General features: G+C 42.0%; 1 long non-coding RNA gene across 2 annotated transcripts; it reads left to right on the top strand.

Moving 5' to 3' along the window:
• Positions 1 to 12,427: 12,427 nt before the first annotated feature.
• Positions 12,428 to 17,322, top strand: LOC123497589 (uncharacterized). 2 transcript variants are annotated; one of them, XR_006671379.1, is made up of 9 exons: positions 12,428 to 12,540; positions 13,058 to 13,371; positions 13,505 to 13,932; positions 14,095 to 14,884; positions 15,002 to 15,555; positions 15,735 to 15,865; positions 16,692 to 16,764; positions 16,858 to 16,958; positions 17,064 to 17,322. It is a non-coding gene; the product is annotated as an uncharacterized lncRNA (long non-coding RNA). The 2 variants fall into 2 exon arrangements; XR_006671378.1 differs by having other exon boundaries at positions 13,505 to 14,884.
• The last annotated feature ends 2,456 nt before the right edge of the window (positions 17,323 to 19,778 follow it).

Below are 19,778 nucleotides of genomic sequence, written 5' to 3'. Positions count from 1 at the left end.
CCCTTTCAACAGGAGACAAGTGAACCACGTGAATGTGGAAGATGTTGAAGAGCAGCCTGATGTAGTTACCGGTAAGTTTTGGTTAAGTCATTTACCACTCTCGTTCTTTTTGATACTGGTGCATCGCATTCATACATTTCAAGGGGATTTGTGGACAAGTTTAAGTTACTCACCCTAGCCCTTAGGACACCCTTGCTAGTGAGCTCACCCGGTGCAGAGTATATGACCAGCCGATGGTGCGATCGGATACCCTTAACCATTGGTAGCCATGTTTTCCCCTCAGACCTTATAGTTCTGGAGTCACAAGGATTGGATGGGATACTAGGAATGGATTGGTTATCGAAGTATGGAGGGAACATTGACTGTGCTATTAGGTCAATTCTACTCACCACCCCGGAGGGAAAAAGAATCAAGTATGTTTCCAGGCATGCACCGAGGAGGGCCCAAGTAAATTCCCTCACAGGAGTTGTTCAGGAGGAAGTACCCGTAGTGAAGGATTACCTAGATGTATTTCCAGAGGAGTTACCAGGCATGCCGCTAGATCGAGATATCGAGTTTTTTGATAGAACTATTGCCAGGCACCGGACCGATATCGAAGAGACCATACCGGATGCCCTCGAATGATCTGGAAGAAATCAAGAATCAAATTAAGGAGTTGTTGGAGAAAGGTTACATCCGAAGAAGTTCATCACCATGGGGAGCCCCAGTGCTCTTGGTTGAGAAGAAGGATGGATCATTGAGGATGGTTGTTGATTATCATGCATTGAATGAAGTGACGATCAAGAACAAGTACCCACTACCGATGATCAATGATTTGTTTGACCAGCTGCAAGGAGCTAAAGTGTTTTCGAAGATCGATCTGCGATCAGGTTATCACCAGTTGAAGATATGAGAAAAAGATATACCAAAGACAGCTTTCACCACAAGGTACAGGTTATATGAGTATACAGTTATGTCATTTGGACTGACTAACGCCCCTGCCTATTTCATGAGTATGATGAACAAGGTGTTCATGGAGTTCTTGGATAAGTTTGTCGTGGTGTTCATTGATGATATCTTGGTATACTCGAAGAATGAAGAGGAACACAAGGAACATTTGCGTTTAGTTCTCGAGAAGCTTAGGGAACATCAGTTATATGCCAAGTTCAGCAAATGTGAGTTTTGGTTGAAGGAAGTGGGATTTCTTGGACATGTTATATCAGGAGAAGGTATAGCAGTGGATCCTACTAAGGTCCAGTCAGTCACTGAGTGGTTGGCACCCACCTCAGTTGGAGAGATCCGCAGTTTCCTTGGACTCGCGGGATACTATCGGAGATTCATTGAGAATTTCTCCAAGATTGCGAAGCCTATGACGGCATTGTTGAGGAAGGACACCACATTCCATTGGACTGAAGAATGTGAAGCAAGTTTCCAGGAGTTGAAGAAACATCTAACTACAACCCCAGTGCTGATTCTGCCGGATATACGCAAGGATTTCCAAGTGTATTGCGACGCCTCTCGCTTAGGAATTGGAGAGGTACTTATGCAAGACAGAAGAGTTATTTCATATGCCTCACGACAGCTTCGACCGCATGAGTTTAATTATGCCACCCATGATTTGGAGTTAGCAGCTGTAGTGCATGCCCTCAAGACCTGGAGACATTTTCTTATTGGAAATCATTGTGATGTGTACACGGATCACAAGAGTTTGAAGTACATTTTTACTCAGAAGGAGTTGAACCTCAGGCAGAGGAGATGGTTGGAACTCATAAAGGATTATGACATGAAGTTGCACTATCATCCAGGCAAGGCCAATGTCGTAGCAGACGCTTTGAGCCAGAAAAGTTATGTCAATACCCTCGTAAGGAGAGGATTGCCAAAGGAGTTAGCAGAAGATCTCAGGGAGCTACGTTTGGAGATAGTTCCTAGAGGTTTTGTCACAACATTAGAGGTTCAGTCAACATTATTGGAAAAGATCCGAGAAGATCAGAAGGAAGACAAAGAAATTGCTGAAATAAAGGAGAAAATGAGCAAAGGAAAAGCCAAAGGTTTTCGTGAGGACGAGCACGAGACCTTGTGGTTTGAGGACCGTGTCTAGGTGCCCAATAGTGCAGAGATCCGGAAGTTAATACTTCAGGAGGCACATGACTCACCATACTCGATACACCCCGGAAACACCAAGATGTACTTGGATTTGAAGGAGCGTTTCTGGTGGACTGGGATGAAGAAGGATATTGCCGAGTATGTAGCCGCATGTGATGTATGTCAGGAGTGAATGCAGAACATCAGAAGCCAGCAGGACTACTGCAGCCTATGCCGATACCCGAATGGAAGTGGGACAAGCTTGGCATGGATTTTATCACCGGATTACCCAGGTCCCGATCAGGATATGATTCTATCTGGGTAGTAGTGGATCGCTTGACCAAAGTAGCTCACTTTATCCCTGTTAAGACCACCTATACAAGTGCGAAGTTGGCCAAGATATATATGAATAGGATCGTATGTCTGCACGGAGTTCCAAGGACCATTGTATCAGATAGAGGAACACAATTTACTTCAAAGTTTTGGCACCAGTTGCACCAGACTTTGGGTACCAGGCTAGAGTTCAGCACAGCCTTTCATCCGCAGACGGATGGACAGACTGAGAGAGTCAATCAGATTCTGGAAGACATGTTGAGAGCTTGTGCGCTAGATTATGGATCTAGTTGGGATGACAACCTGCCCTATGCGGAGTTCTCATACAACAATAGCTACCAGGCCAGTTTGAAGATGGCACCATTCGAAGCCTTGTATGGAAGAAGATGCCGAACACCGTTGATGTGGGATGAAGTTGGAGACCGCCAGTTGTTTGGACCAGATTTGATTATGGAGTCTGAAGAGAAGGTTAAGCTGATTCGAGATAGACTCAAGGTAGCTCAGTCCCGACAGAAGAGTTATGCAGATTCAAAACGCAAGGAGGTAGTCTATGAAATTGGAGACAGAGCATATCTCCGTGTGTCACCAGTATGAGGAGTTAAATGTTTCAGAGTTAAGGGAAAGTTAGCTCCGAGATTTGTAGGACCATACCGAGTTTTGGAACGTATGGGAGAGGTTGCCTACAAATTGGAGTTACCCGAAGGACTGTGAGGAGTTCATGATGTGTTTCACGTTTCCCAGTTGAAGAAGTGCCATGCAGAGATGGCCGATATTCCTCTGAGAGATACAGTGCCCCTGGAAGCAATTCAGTTGGATAGTGATTTGACATATGAGGAGAAACCTGTCAGGATTCTCGAGTTTGCCAGCCGAGTTACTCGCAGCAAGGTTATCAAATTTTGCAAAGTTTAGTGGAGCCACCATACCGAGGATGAAGCCACCTGGGAACGAGAGGATGATCTACGTAAAGACCACCCACACCTATTTTCTAGCCAACCCGAATCTTGAGGACGAGATTCATCTTAAGGGGGGTAGGTTTGTAACATCCCAAATTTTCAATTTGGAATGTTATACATTCATGCATATCATATTTTATTGCATTTCATTTCGCGATCCTCGAAATTCTAAGCAACTCAAGGACCCACGGAGAGAGTTGGGGATTTCATGTTTCTCATATTTGAATTTTATCAAATATCGAAACAAGGATCACTTTGGTTTTAATTTTATTTTTCTCTCGCAAAATATTTCATATTAAAATATATGAGAGGAGATAATATGGATTCTCCAAAATAAAAGGAATATTGGAGAAAAATATTAAAATCAAATAAATAATTTTATTTGGATTTTATTGCAATTTTATTTGTATTAGGAAAAAATATGCATTTTTCAAAATTGCATTTTAGGGCCAAGAAAATGTTCACTTTGTTCTAAATATTCTATTAGATAGTGAAAATTTGTTTTGGTATTTTTAGATTTTTATTTTGTTTTCTAGGATATTTCCGGTGAATTCTGTTTAAAAAAAATTCCCCGCCGGACCAAACTGGGCCGAGGCCTAGCTGGCCCAGCCGCCACGCCGCCTTCCCCGTCCCGTGCCGCCGCCGGACTCGGAGGAGTCCGAACCGCGCCCGCCGCCATGACCCCCTCCCCAAGTCGCCGCCGCCACCTCGCCCCCCCTTTGAAAGCCAACCCCGGGGCCCCCCAGGAGCCCCGAGTCGCCGCCGCCTTCCCACGCCAGCCCCGCCGCCGAGCCCGAGTTGCCCGCCACCCGCTCTGCGCCGCGCCGCTCGCCGCCGCTGCCGCCCGCGCCGCCCGCCGCCGCTGCTACCTCGCCTTGCCGGAGTCGCGCCGCCCGCCGCCGGAGCCGTTGCCGTCCCAAACCGGCCGCCGTTCGGTTTTTTCGGTTTAGGTAAAAACCCCGGTTTTTTTAAAACCCTAGTTTCGTTTTTTTGATCGGTTCGTTCGGTTTTTCTCGGTTCGGTTATTTAGCGGACGTTCGTCCGTACGTTCGTTTTAAGGAACGCTGTTCGTCAGTTAGCCGCAGACAGCGAACGTTCGTTCGTTAGCCTGTTCGTCTCGTTTTATTTTTCCAGGGTTTTCCGCGATTATTTTCGATCGCGATTTCTGCCCTAATCTTCGTTTTAGTTTAACTTTTCGCTCGTTTATCCAAATCAGGTGAAACAAGCGCCTAGGTCTTCGTCTCGAAGCCCACTTTATGTTTAACCAACTTGAATAAGATTTTGGTACTGTAAAATTTGACCTTAGTCCAGATTAGTAAACGGATCTTGTTTCTTTCGTAGTTTGATTTTCGTTGCTCCGTTTGATTTGATTCTTTTGCAAACCGAAGTTCTTCAGTTGAACTTTCTGGTTAGATCTTCTTATTTGAGTTTTAACCATGCATCTTTGCTTGAGTGCTTATGTATGCTATTGTTTGTTTGCGATAGAATTCCCGGAGTGCGAAGCGTGCTACTACGAGTCACTAGGTTTTGCGGATCGTCAGCAAGGCAAGTAACACATTGATCATACCCTTTCATACCTAGTTTTTATGCATTAGTTTCAACCCTCACACATTGCATGAGTAGGATCTCTTAACATGTGGGTTTGGGAAGTAGATGATGAGGTAGAACCTATTACCTGTTTTATTATCAAACCCTTGGAGTTACTTCTACGTTATGCTTATATTTCCATGCTATGCTCGTAGACGTGGATTGGGTTTGAGTGTATCCATGACAGATGTGAGTTTGTTACTTAATGGTTCAACTTAAGGTGGCAACTTTAATACACATCTGGGTGGATTGCTTGTGGGCACCTGGAGAATCCAGTGTTGTCCTAGGATATCCCGGAGGACCTGTGTGATCATCCTACGGTCCGCCACCCAGGCTCAAAGGCATCATAAGATCATTCATGCTAGAAACTTCCGTGTGCAGCCACAAGCTATTATGGGCTCTAGCATAGTTGAGTAAGTTGCATGACCTTTTCCAGTGGTAGGCTAGCAGATGTAGGGGATGTAGGTTGGTACTGTCTACCCCGGGTTAGAGTTAATGCTACTGAAAGACTGTGTCTCGGTCATCCGTTTCTCAAACACCATGAAGTGCGAGAAATCCAACGGAGGAGATCGAGTCTTGTGGGGAAAAGTGCGCATGTAACTCCCCGGATGTAACTTTCCATATTTGTAACTCCAACTCTTGCCATTTTCGGCTATGTGCTATGATATTCCCTCCGTGGTCGGGTTTTGTCTTTCGTTTTGCATTTTGTTCTTTTCATGCATTTCATATCATGTCATCATGTGCATTGCATTTGCATACGTGTTCGTCTCATGCATCCGAGCATTTTCCCCGTTGTCCGTTTTGCAATCCGGTGCTCCCATCTCCCCCGGCGCACCCCTCTTGTTTTCTTTCGTGAGCGGGTGTCAAACGTTCTCGGAATGGACCGAGGCTTGTCAAGTGGCCTTGGTATACCACCGGTAGACCACCGGTCAAGTTTCGTTCCATTTGGAGGTCGTTTGGTACTCCAACGGTTACCCGGGTAACCGCAAAGTCCATTTGTGTGTTGCAGCAAAACCCCCCTCAAAACCAGCCCAAAACCCAGCAAACTCTCTTCCATTCTCTAGGTCGTTCGATCATGATTGTGTGGGCGAAAACCGCACCTCATTTGGACTCTCCTAGCTCCCTCTAGCTATATAAATGCATCCCCTCTCGTATACATTCGCAGTCCAAACCCTACCCTTCTTCCACCTCGCGCCCGGACAAAATACCCCGCCGCCGGACGTGTCCGCGCCGCCGTCCCCGACGAATCCCGCTGCGCCACGTGGCCCGCCGCCGCCTGTACCGCGCCGGCCCTCGAAGCCCGCGTCGGGCCCCCGCGAGCCCGCGCGCCCCGCTCGCCGCCCGCGCCCCCCGCCTCCAGCGCCGCCGCGGCCCCGCCGCTCCGCCGCCGCGCCGGCGACCCCTCACCGGTGAGCTCGCCCGCCGTCACCGCCGCATCGACCCTCGCCGTCCCCGCTGCCTCGCCCATCGCCGGCGCCTCCCTCCTCCGCCGCCGTAGCCCGAGCGCCGCCCCTCCGGCCTCCTCCTTCCTCTCCGCCGGCCTCCCCTCCGGTCTCCTCTCCGTCGAGCCGCGCCGCCGCTCGGGAGCTCATCCACGATCCAGATCTACAGTACCCGAGGAGGTTGACTTTCCCGTATACCGAAATTTTCCCAAGTCATTGATTGTTTACAGCATGTGCCCATGTTCATAGCATTATAACTCTCTGCATATAGCTCCGTTTCGTGCACGTAATATGTCAAATTGTTCGTCTCGTGGTGCTCTTCATTTTTTTCAATTTCACCATGTTCATTAGAGGACATCTTGATGCCCAAATCTCTGGTGCAAGAGTGCTAGTTGCTGTTATCGGCTGGTTCTTAGCAGAACTTGGAGATTTGTTATTTTTGTACCATTTAATCTGTCCATCTTATGCGCATGAGCTCTACATGTGTTTTGTTGTATGCCATGCCACCTTTCTAGTGGTCTATGCCATGTATTTTCGTGATCTCTGTGGTGACTAGAACAAGCATGCAAACTAGGCTCCGTAATGTTTCTGATTTCAGGGACTTGGTGTTTTCTCCAAGTCTTTGTCTGCTGTTATTTTGTTGCCATGTAAACTTGATGCTACAGAGATATCCATGCATATTTTGGAGATGTTCAGTAAGGATGTTTTGTAGATATTGTTGTATTTGATCCAGTCCTGCCCTTTTTTGCAATTATGGAGTGCCATAGCAGGACTCAGTCTTGCTCTACTTTTGCTATAAAATATTTCTGGCAGATTGTTAACATGATATTCAATTTTGCCAAGCTTGTTGTAGTTGATTCATACATGCTATGCTTTTTTTCTTGCCATGGATAGCTTTATAAACATGCCATCTTGCTGTAGGAATGCTTTTTTCGTCATGCATTGCTTTGTGGTGAGTGCATTAAGCTCACCAAGATGCCTTCATATTATTGTTTCTGCCATGCTCTGTTTTCTGCTAAGTCTGAAACTTGATAGCGAAACTTGCTATGTTTACATGGTTGCCATCATATCTTCTGTTCCTTTTTGGCTTATGGTCAGTAACGGACTTTTGTCATATGCATTCAGTAGAATACTGCCATGCCTTGTTTTGTCATGTTAAGTTCCTGTAGCATGTTGATTTCATGCTCTGAACATTGCCATCTGATGCTGTTTTCTGCCATGTCCAGTAATTTCACAAAGTCTGTGAACCTATTATCTTTTGCACTTTTTCCATGCTTGTTTGAGCCTGTTATGTTGTGATATAGCCATAGCTCAGTGTTCATATTTTGTCAAGCATCTCCTGTAGATTACTGTCATATGCTTTGTTGCTATGTTGGAGTGCTGTAGCATTGTTACTTGTTGCATTTTAAGTGATATCATGCTGTTAATCACAGATTCGTGTCATTCTTGTTTTGCTTGCCATTTGCAAACCGTGCATCCGTTTCCGGTGATCTTTATATCGATTTCAACCGAAATCATCTCATCTTTGCAGTGGCATGCTTGGTTTGCCAAGTTACTGCCTTGTTCATCATTTTTCTTCCGGAGCACGCATACGCATCGCATATCATATCTTGCATATCATTCATGTATTGCATCATGTTGCTTGTGCATTTCTCGTGATTGATTGTGGTTCCGTTGCTTGTGTTCTTGTCATATGAACGAGGAACCTGTTGAGTACGCTTACGAGGATCAAGCTCTCGACAACTCTGAGAACCTTGCAGGCAAGATGACCACCCCTCGAAATCACTTCTATCTTTGCTTTGCTAGTTGTTCGCTCTTTTGCCATGCTGCGCTACCTACCATTTGCCATATCATGCCTCCCAGATTGCCATGTCAGCCTCTAACCATCCTTTTCTAGCAAACCGTTGTTTGGCTAAGTTACCGCTTTTGCTCAGCCCTTCTTATAGCGTTGCTAGTTGCAGGTGAAGTTGAAGTTGGTTCCATGTTGGAACATGGATATGTTGGGATATCACAATATCTCTTATTTAATTAATGCATCTATATACTTGGTAAAGGGTGGAAGGCTCGGCCTTATGCCTGGTGTTTTGTTCCACTCTTGCCGCCCTAGTTTCTGTCATACCGGTATTATGTTCCTTGAGTTTGCGTTCCTTACGCGGTTGGGTGATTTATGGGACCCCCTTGACTGTTCGCCTTGAATAAAACTCCTCCAGCAAGGCCCAACTTTGGTTTTACCATTTGCCACCTAAGCCTTTTCCCCCGGGTTTTCGCGAGCCTGAGGGTCATCTTTATTTAAACCCCCGGGCCAGTGCTCCTCTGAGTATTGGTCCAACCTGTCAGTCGCCGGTGGCCACCAGGGGCAACTCTGGGCTCGCCTATCGGAAGCTTGGACAATCCGGTGTGCCTTGAGAACGAGATATGTGCAGCTCCTATCGGGATTTGTCGGCACATTCGGGCGGCTTTGCTGGTCTTGTTTTACCATTGTCAAAATGTCTTGTAAACCAGGATTCCGAGATTGATCGGGTTTTTCTGGGAGAAGGTTTATCCTTCGTTGACCGTGAGAGCTTATGATGGGCTAAGTTGGGACACCCCTGCAGGGTATTATCTTTCGAAAGCCGTGCCCACGGTTATGAGGCAGATGAGAATTTGTTAATGTCCGGTTGTAGAGAACTTGTCACTTGACCCAATCTAAAATACATCAACTGCGTGTGTAGCCGTGATGGTCTCTTCTCGGCGGAGTCCGGGAAGTGAACACGGTTTGAGTTATGAATGACGTAAGTAGGAGTTCAGGATCACTTCTTGGTCATTACTAGTTGACGACCGTTCTGTTGCTTCTCTTCTCGCTCTCACTTGCGTATGTTAGCCACCATATATGCTTATTGCCTGCTGCAGCTCCACCTCTTTACACCATCCTTTCCTATAAGCTTAAATAGTCTTGATCTCGCGGGTGTGAGATTGCTGAGTCCTCGTGACTCACAGATTCTACCAAAACAGTTGCAGGTGTCGACGATGCCAGTGCAGATGATGGGATCGATCTCAAGTGGGAGTTCGATGAGGAACGTGGTCGTTACTATGTGTCTTTTCCTGATGATCAGTAGTGGAGCCCAGTTGGGACGATCGGGGATCTTGCATTTGGGGTTATCTTATTTTCATTTGGATCTTGACCGTAGCCGGTCTATGTGTGTATTTTGGATGATGTTTGAATTATATTTATGTATTGTGTGAAGTGCGATTGTAAGCCAACTCTTTATCCCATTCTTGTTCATTACATGGGATTGTGTGAAGATGACCCTTCTTGCGACAAAACCACAATGCGGTTATGCCTCTAAGTCGTGCCTCGACACGTGGGAGATATAGCCGCATCGTGGGCGTTACAGCGCAAACCTCTACAGAGTGTATAAACTAATCATGGTTAGCCGTGTCCCCGGTTATGGACAACTTGAGTATCTGGTACTTGAATTATTGATTTGATCTCATCACTCTTAATTAATTTGTTGGGTTGTTAATGATTACTTTAATTGGGATTGAGTTGGAGGAACCTTCTCAATGTTTCAACCACCATGATAGTTAAATAGATTTATTCCTTTATTGTAGGGAAAAATTGGCTTTTCGCAAAACAATATAACCTTAGAGCCTCCACCAGCCATATATGCATGTAGTGATAGCATTTATCTGTTTATTGCTGTACTGTGTTATATTGCCAGCCATGTGCTGACCCGTTTTCGGGCTGCAACATATCATGTTGTAGACTTTTCAGACGAGGAGTAAGGTGCTAGGTTGTTTGTCATGCACTCAGCTATGCCGTTGGAGTTGATGGACTCACTTTATCTTCCAAGCCTTCCGTTGTTATCTTATTTAGATGGGCTTAAGCCATATTTATTGTAATAAGTTCTCTACTGAGACATTGATGTAATAAGTGTGTGATTGCTCCTCTATTATAAATCCATTCAAGTACTGTGTGTGTCAGCATTACCGATCCAGGGATGACACTGAAGCACAGAGACTCGACCGTCTGAGGTCGGGTCGCTACAATTCGTCCCACCCAGTTACTCACATAGATTTGTATGCATCAATTTGAACCCACACACAAGCAAACAACACTATTTCATTTTAATAACTCAAATGAAGAGTTATGAGTAGCAAAACACTAAATCTTCAGTTATAATAGCAATTTCAAATGTTCCGATTAAGAAAAGTACTAGAACGTGTGATTTTTTTTAGGTCTAACAACTGTTTTGATATGTAACTACATACATTACATTGTATTCAGACAACAGTTTCAATTTTATTAACACAATTTTTCATTTATAGCAAAGAGGGAAACATGAAGATGACGATCAACTCCAATTTTTTTCTTTTCCTTACTTCTGATTTTTTCCATACATAACCAATCTGAAGCCTCTGTTAAACCAGAAGCCAATAGACTAATCTGACACGAAAGCACTTGAATAGAAGATCAATCTCTACAAGCATCCAGTAGTTAGGCAACTAAGTAGATAATTTACCCGAATCTCCACACCGGCGCCACCATCTGGTTTCCGGTTGGTTGATCCCCCTTCAATTCTTCTGGTCGAAGAACTACGCTTGCATCTCTGTTCTGGTGGATCATCCATGCCGGCAAACGACGCTGCGTGAGAGGTGGTGAATCTACCGCTGCCCTAGTCGCCGCCGCTGCTGCCCGATCCCCCTCACCCTTTTATTTCTTGCTTCTATTATCACACAGAAAGAAAAGGAATTTTTTTCTTTTGTTAGCTTACCAGACAAGTGTGGGTCTGATTGTCAGAGAAACAACTTTCCAATAGACCACCGTTACACTTACAGGTGGCCCCGTCATACCGACACACGGAAAAGAAACAAGTAGGACGACCAAATTGAAAAAAAACAATCATTCCCCACAGAACCACTTTCCCCAAATCTCTACTGATTTCCAACTTTGCTCTGGCGATTTTCTTTGCCTGACGCTACTTCAAATTTATGGCTACGTCTCCCAATCCTACACGAATCTTCAGGTAACCTGCTTCCCCACTACAAGTTTTTACTGATCCACACAACCGCATCCTAGTCCTACAATTTTCCTACACAGCTCTGTAACTTCGCGCTAGGTTTTCATCTGGAGAAATTACAACTCGAAAGGGCAGCTAAATTGTTTGATGCCAAGCAGTAATCGGCCGCATCTAAACTTTCACACATACAGTAGCACTTTCATCTTTAATAATTATGATCTCCAACGGGCAGTTTAAGTTGTTTTGATCTGAACTATCTCTCATCTATCATCTCTGTTTGTGCGCACTTGTTCTTCCCTTGTTTCACTTTGCAATGCAGTCTGGTGCTAGCAAAAGTCAGTTTAGCCTTTTCCTATTTTTGAATTTAGCCCTCAACTGAATCGTTGAATATGTGCTGTTCTCTGTAGGATTTGTACATTTTTCAGTAGGAAATGTAGGCCCTCATTTTTATGCTCCTTTCTGAATCTGGTTCCGGAGTTGAACCGTTGAACATTTGTCGCGTAGCTGGTTGTTCTCTGAAGGTTTTGTTTTGTTGTTGGATTTGTCATATCTGATTGCAGCTCAACATTATGTTAAGATGTGCAGTGCATATGCAAATTTCTTGTGATTGCTGCTTCTAGAAGGGTTTCATAGATTCAGATGTTTTACATGTTTTTGCCAGGCATGTAGTATAGTTTCACCTATATGTTGTGTTCTATTTCACAAGATAAGAGTGTACTGATTAAAGTTGGTTCTGGGTTATTCATGGCTAACAAATACTATCATTCATTCTAGATAGATACATTGCTATCCTAAGTTTTTGGTGTACAGTCTCTCTATTCTTGCTAAGAAACCATTTTGACACTTGGTTAGATTACATGTGGTGCCACTGAAATGTTCGACAACTCTACAACCCAAATTCAGAAAGGTGGAAAAAAATTTAAGAATCCACTTGCTACTGAAAAATAAACAAATTCTGCATTTTTTTCCTCGAACATCCTTCAACTAACTACTGCATTTTTCAAACTATGATGATTTCTTTTCATTAACTGAAACCTCCTTTTTTCACCAACATTTATTTTAATCCAAGGTTTCAAAATGGATGACTGCGCACCTAAGAAAAGGGGGAGCCAAGACATGCCAGCAAATGAAAACAGTGCATTTCACCCCCCTAAAAGAAAGAAGGTCAGTAAATAGTAGATCAAATATTATTCCACACAATACTTTCTCTTTTTCTTAAATGTCAGTTACAATGAAAACAAGTCATTCAAATAATCGAATGATTAATTTTGTAAACAGACAGAGATAACAAGTTTTTCTAACTAGTCTAATCATTTTTTCCTTACTTTTACATATGCTACATGCAATCCAATCTACGTGAACTTTTTTAACTTTGTTCTCTGCTAGCAGTTGAATGGTTATGATAATCTAATGCTATTCCTGAAATTTGTATCAGAACTCAATGATATTCAGAAGAACATAGTTCGGAAACTCCGTTTTGGTTCTCTACTAGAAATTTGCTGCGAATGCAACATTGATGACATATTCGTGTGGCTAGCTGTGCAGTTCAACACCATCACAAGCGCAATTGAACTCAACAATGGTTTCAAATTTAAGTTTACCCCATCGGTAGTACAAACTATTCTAGGGATTCCTTGTGGTGGATTACCAATTCTAACAACACTTTCAAATGAAACTGCAGAATTCATACACAATTTACCTGGTTCATGAGCTCCCAGCACGGAGTATCTACTATCACTGATGACTGATGATATGGTAGAGGAAACATTTTCCATAATTTTCTTGCTCCTAGCAGTTTCCTGCTTAATTGGTCCTAATTCAAAGGGATATGCAACGAAGAAAATCTACAGCGTATTTGGGAATCTCAAATCTGTACCCAATTACAACTGGTGCTCATTCGCACTTTCATATTTGACGCACCACATAAAAAAATTCAAAACCAATCTTCTTCATAACAAGACTTATCTGCCTGGAGGTTGTAAACTAATCTTGGTGGTAAGTTCTTTTTTTCAAGTTGGAACAATACTTTTCTTAAAACAAATTTTTTCTTACTAATATTTCTATTCCTTTTTCCAAACTTTCTGCTCATAACCAGGTCTATTCTATCTAACTAATCTCTTTTTTGCAGATTTCCCACTTCAAATTCTTGATTACTTCTGAATTCAAGATTCCAATAAACATCAAACCAAGGTTACCTCTCTGGTCAACAAGCCTATTAAAATCATTCATTACTCTCGATACTATGCACGGTGAACACAACCAGTTCGCTAGACTTTCTGTAAGTCACTTCGTAATACATTCACTTATCTTGCAGCTTCTATTTTTTTTCTTTCAAGTGTATAATTAACTAAATGGAAAAAATATGTACCTTTCTTTTTTTTCTACTGAAATCAGTCCCGACTATGATTTCCTTACAACGTTTCTTTTTCTCCGTACCAGATGAAGCATATCTCATCAACTCCTTTCAATCATACAACAAATTGTACGGATTTGTAACTACCTGAAGTTATTCTCCAGTACATTGACAACAAATACCCTTCTTTTCATAATGTGCAGGTCAGTAAGTACTTTTCTAAAGTAACAATGGAGTAATTTTACCCTGCAAAAAAAACAATGGAGTAATTTACAATTCCTTTTTTCCACTTTCTTATACAAAAAATGAAGTAACGTACTACCCAAACTTTTTTTACTGATTTGTCCTTCTTTCTATGAATACAGGAGAAAACAGTTCTTGAATCTAGCAGCCAAAAGTTTTGGGAAATGCTAGTTACAAACTCCATTCTAACACTTCAAGCATATATTGATGATGTGAACTCTTTATTCGCAAATCCTGTGCACTCAATGAAGGAGAATTATTCTGCAACTAGAAAGGAATCAGCAACTTCAAAAGTGCTAATCTCTTGTCCTACAAAAGAGTTCGCTCCCCCAAAGATCGAAGACAAATCTATATTCGATACATGTTCAAATGATTTAATGAATTTCCCAATCCCTACTGTCTTGCCTCCAACAAACTCATTGGACATCGCAACATCAGCTTTACTAGAAAAACTGGTAGATTCTGTAGTAATCAAAGACTATGCAAATATGGGTGTCCTTTTTTCGAAAAACTTACCAACCTTGAAAGAACTTGTCAAGATTGAGAAAATTAGTATACCAAATAGCAACGAAGAAACTAATACTATGCTAGGTACACTTTTCTGGTCTTTTCCTTTTTAAGTAAAATGAGTGTTCCTAATGATAACACATATTTTTACACTATTTTTCCGGTTTCAATTCTGTTAATGTATTTCCTCTTTTTTTAGTTCACTAAAAGCAACCAAGTTTGCCAGACAAATAACTATGTGTTTTGTTTTCTTTCTTCCCCTTCATAAATATGCAGTGCTTGAAGAATATATCAAAACTAAGCCAAACAAGATATATTTACCAACATCCAATGAAATTGCATGGAGAAATGAAAAATTCAGCTTATCTGAATTCAGATTCATAGCCAGTGATCCAATCTACAGAGGTAATTTAAGCTTCATTCTCCCGCTTCAATTACAAAACTGTCAGTGCTTATATCTTTTTGAGATATGAGTCAAAATTACCTTTTTAACACTCTTTCCCTTGAACTGATGCCTTCCAGGGAATAATATGTATTGTCTGGATGATGAACCATCTAGCATTTCTGCCGGGATGAACCCAAATTTGATCGTTGCGCCAAAACCTCAAAACAAACTCCATGACTACCCTTCTTGCTGCACCAAAACAGATGCAATTCATGCAGATTATCCTGATGAAATGACTACTTTCTGTCAAGCAAACCAGTCAGCAGCAGCTTCTTCTGTATTAGTTCCAAACACAAACTACCATTCTCTTCCAAGGATTTGTAATAGCAAGTCTCCTTTTATATATAGCAACAGCCCACACAGAAGCTTCCAAAACCAATCACCACAAGGAGCAAATAGGTTTGGAACGCCTGTAACAGAGCCTTTGATGTCTTAGTTACTAGAAAATTTCGAAGCTGAATGTTATCAGAGAGACAAGGAAGCTGTAGAACAAAGGATTATTGAAAAATTCTCTTTAGCCTCAACTATTTACAAGACATATCAAATGCCTACAATATATAGTGCACTCATCTCCTCTACAAGCTGATTTTTACAAGATGATAAACTCGGTTCTCCCACACCTAGATCTCAGGTAAACTACGTAGGTTTAGTCAATTTCTTCCTGCAAACTTAATATAAAACATTCTTCTAGACATTCCTTGTCAACTTTCTCTCGGTTTTAACGTAAATATTCCATCAACAGTCAAAGGATACTCCAAATCGATGATGTGTGGGTTGACCAGAAGACTTTGACTGTTTCAATGATGCCAGGTTGTTGGATGAACCCGCTCACCTTGGACTGCTACTCCAAAATGCTGAACACAGACCAACTACATAGAGGAAGACAAGGACTTCTACCAAGTGATCAGTACATTGCCCACGTAGTTGGCAGAGAAGACATGGTACTTCCATGTCCATTTCTACAGCTCTAATTACAGTGCAACTAATTTTTTTCCTATCTGAATTATAGCATTCTACACTCTAAATTATAGCAATCACTACCTTTTTAAAATTTAAACTTAAGAGCATTCTACTTTTTCTGTTTTCGATACTTACGACTCAATATGAAATTCAATTCTACACTATGAATTAACTTCACTCTATGGCTTTTCTTTTAATCGCAGGATCTTCTTATGAGACCTATGCTCAATCTTTCAGATCTAGCTTGTAGTGATATGTTGAGTGAAGCAACAGTGGGCTTCAGTTTGGAGAACGCAAATTTTGTAATTTCCATTCTTTCTCTCTTATATATGCACTTTCATTTTCTATTTCTGATACTGAGTGCCAACTATGTGCTTACTTTTTTCCACACTTTTCTTAACATGTAAAATAATGCATTGCATTTCCTTTTCCTTTCATCAGGTCCATCTACCATGCTTTAATGATAAGCAGTGTATTGTAATAATAGCAAACTTAACTACCGGGAGGTTCTCTAACATAATGAATCCTGATGGATCTGGCAATTCCAAATTCACTACAATTATTAGCACAGTAACTTTTAACTTCAAGTATCTTTTTGCCAAAACCTACCCCAACTGCACTTCTTTCAACATAAAGGATTTTGACTACCGTTTTGTACCAGTCCCACGGACTCATTCCAGGTTGAACATCATTTTTCTCTCTTATGTGTTCCTTTCCTGTACATGCTTTTCCCTCCTTTTCAAGTTAACACCAGAATCGAATTGTTCTCAGGCAATAATCTTCTTTTTCTTTCACATTCAAAACCAGGTATGACACAGGTGTATTCCTACTACAAATTATAAAAACATATCGAGGAATGGGAATACCTGGTTTCTCAACAGTAAGTTCTGAACAAAGCAGAATGCTATGTATATATATGTTAATAAACTAATTCATCCCAAAATCATTATTTCTGCTTCAACTTTCTTTTTAGCACGATCTGCAGGCTCTAAGAGAAAAAAATTGTATGAGATTCCTACATGCTCAAACAGTACAATACAACTACCAATAGTGAAAACTTTTCTGCGACAACATGTAAGATCCAGACACTTTTTCACTGCTGTTCTCATTGATCGTCCTACATATAAGTATAATTTGTTTTGACAAGACAACTACTATTTGTTTCTTTCCAATTCACAGGGATTTTGGCTCCTCAAGTAATTCATTTTTCCCATCTGCCAAATATGAAGGTCGCAATAATTTTTTTGCGAAGTAAGTTCTGAATATCGAAACTTAGTTCCCGTCAAGCAAAAAAGGTTCATCATTTTTGTTCAACGGCACCATCATGTCAACTTGCTTGCTCAAGCATCAATCCCAATGTTATGTAATATAAGACATAGCAACTACATGTTCGAAGATTAAGTTTTCTTTTTTACTTACTCATGAAAGTTGACATATTCCGCAGAATGTACTACTCATTTTGAATTTTTCTTTACTTTGAATTAAACGCATATTATTTTGTAAAATATTATGCAAACACAAACTCATTAATTCATACAGAAAAAAATTGAGTGAGAAAACACAATTTTGTTATTGTTCTTCAACAAACAAATAAAAGAAAGAGTCAAAAATCACTCGTCTTCTTGATTTTACCACGAAGTAAATCCATATAAGAATCAGCGTGATTCAGCGACAAACAGCTAGAGCAACTGGCAACAGCGAAATAGTTACTGTACTGAACAGTGAAACAGTTAGTTTACTAAACTGCCAACACCCTTCTTCCTTGGGTGACACAGTTAGAACGAAACAGTTCAGACGCACGAGTGGGCTTCCAACAATACAGCCCATGAAGAATCGACGTAGGCGCCGAAACTCCTTACGGGCGCCAAAGGCGCCAACGAGGAGGTCTCCACCCGGAGCTCAGATTTTTCTATTAAATTGTAAAGCGATTATGTTTGTGTGGGCTTTTCTTAGGGCATGTATTAGCAGATGGGCCAACAATCTTGTATATGCAGCAGGCCACATGGGCCACACAGGAATGGAGCAGGCGCTTGTAGCGAACAGAGATGCTGGCTGGACGCTTCGATCGACCAGTTGGAGTTTTTACCTGTGGGACCTACTTGCTGATGTGGATAGGCTGCATGTCAAAGAAATATCATAGTGGGGATGAACTATTTAGGTATTATACATAAATATTTACACATTCTCATTTCCTCTAGAGGGTGACACGATCCTGATGGTATTACCTTTCCCACTACAATGGTCTTAAGGTTCAATGTCTGCTGTGCCTCGCACGCCATTGTTGGAGTTATTTTTGGTAGATCCCTCAATAGGGTATTACAGCTAGGTGGGTAGACCGGAGCGGAAACATCAAAAGGTTTACCCAGGTTCATGCCCTCATGGTGGAGGTAAAACGCTACCTCATGCTCATGTTGTATCGCTTGAGTATACGGGTGTACAATGATAATCGAAGGATTGAGTATGAACTCTCTAGGTTCTCGGGTATATCAACTAGACCTGCGCTAGCATATATGGGATACCAGGGCCTGGGGTTTTGATAGAGGCAAAGGTGTCTTGTCTTTCAATGAGATGGTAGCTATCATTTTGGTGGAAGTCGGCTTTGGTGATCCGACTACGAACGTGCGAAGACGTTGTGCCTTAGCAATCGCTAAACCAACTCCGAGAGGTTATTGACCATGCCAAAGCACGATCAACCTGACCACGAGGGTCTATTTCCTACAAGCAAACCAAGAACAAGCAAGAAACTGAGATTGCAATCTTGATATTGTGAATTTAAGAGGAAAGCTTTGTTGATCAAAGCGGGGTTCCGAAACATCTTGGCCTGCTCGTTGGACACAAATGAAGGTACATCGTTGCACAATGGGGAACTTTAATCTAAGCAAAAGCCAACTCTAAACGGTTCCCTAAGAGCTATATTTATAGGGGAAAAGAGAGGGTATTTCGTCCACCCTTGGCAAGATGGTACAAAAACACCTCCTGGGCCATTTCCCCTACAATACGGACTCTAAAAATGGCCTACGAAGTTGTATTTTGAAATTACATGGGTCGGGCCAAAAAATAAGGTGGTGCAACACCTATGTTAAGCTATGGGCAAAATTTATGAAAGGCGATTTTGTATGTTTCGTCCATGTCCTTGGATGTCATCATGGTGGCTCCAAAGTGCTGAAAACTCCACTAGAAACTCTATTCTTGTTCCCCTTGCACGCGCCATCATATCCATGCTTCATTATGCTCCAATGTTCATCCTTCTTGTCCATTCTAGGTTCTTCATTTATAAGCAAAATAAAAGTATCCAATTTAGGGAGCATCATATTCTCATGAACATTAGGATCATTACCAAGAAACGAAAGTACCTGGTAATTTAGTTGGCGTGCGCGAGCTCTAGTAATTGATCCAGTATATATAGCAGTAGGGATTGTGGGTGTAGCTGTAGTAGTGATTTCCTCATCATCATCCTCTTCTTGAATTGAAGTCATCATCGAGGGAAGCGCATATTCCTCACCCATATAAGGCTTCAAATCTGCAATGTTAAAAGTTCGACTAACCCCAAACTCTGCATGCAGCTCAAGTTTATATGCATTATCATTTATTTTCTCTAACACCTTAAATGGACCATCAGCACGTGGCATTAGCTTAGATTTGTGCAAATCAGGAAACCTATCTTTGCATAAATGTAACCAAATAAGATCTCCTGGTTCAAACACAATATGTCTTCTACCCTTATCGCCAGCAAGTTTGTATTTAGCATTCATGCGCTCAATGTTTTCTTTAGTTAACACATGCATTTTAAAGATCAATTCAGCATGTTGTTTAGCATCAGAATTAACCTTCTCCGAAGATGGAAGAGGCAACAAATCAATGGGTGCACGAGGTAGGAAACCATACACAATTTGA

Source organism: Aegilops tauschii, chromosome 3 (assembly GCF_002575655.3).
Source record: "Aegilops tauschii subsp. strangulata cultivar AL8/78 chromosome 3, Aet v6.0, whole genome shotgun sequence".
Classification (NCBI taxonomy): Eukaryota; Viridiplantae; Streptophyta; class Magnoliopsida; order Poales; family Poaceae; genus Aegilops; species Aegilops tauschii.
This window is presented reverse-complemented; position numbering and strand designations above follow the sequence as displayed.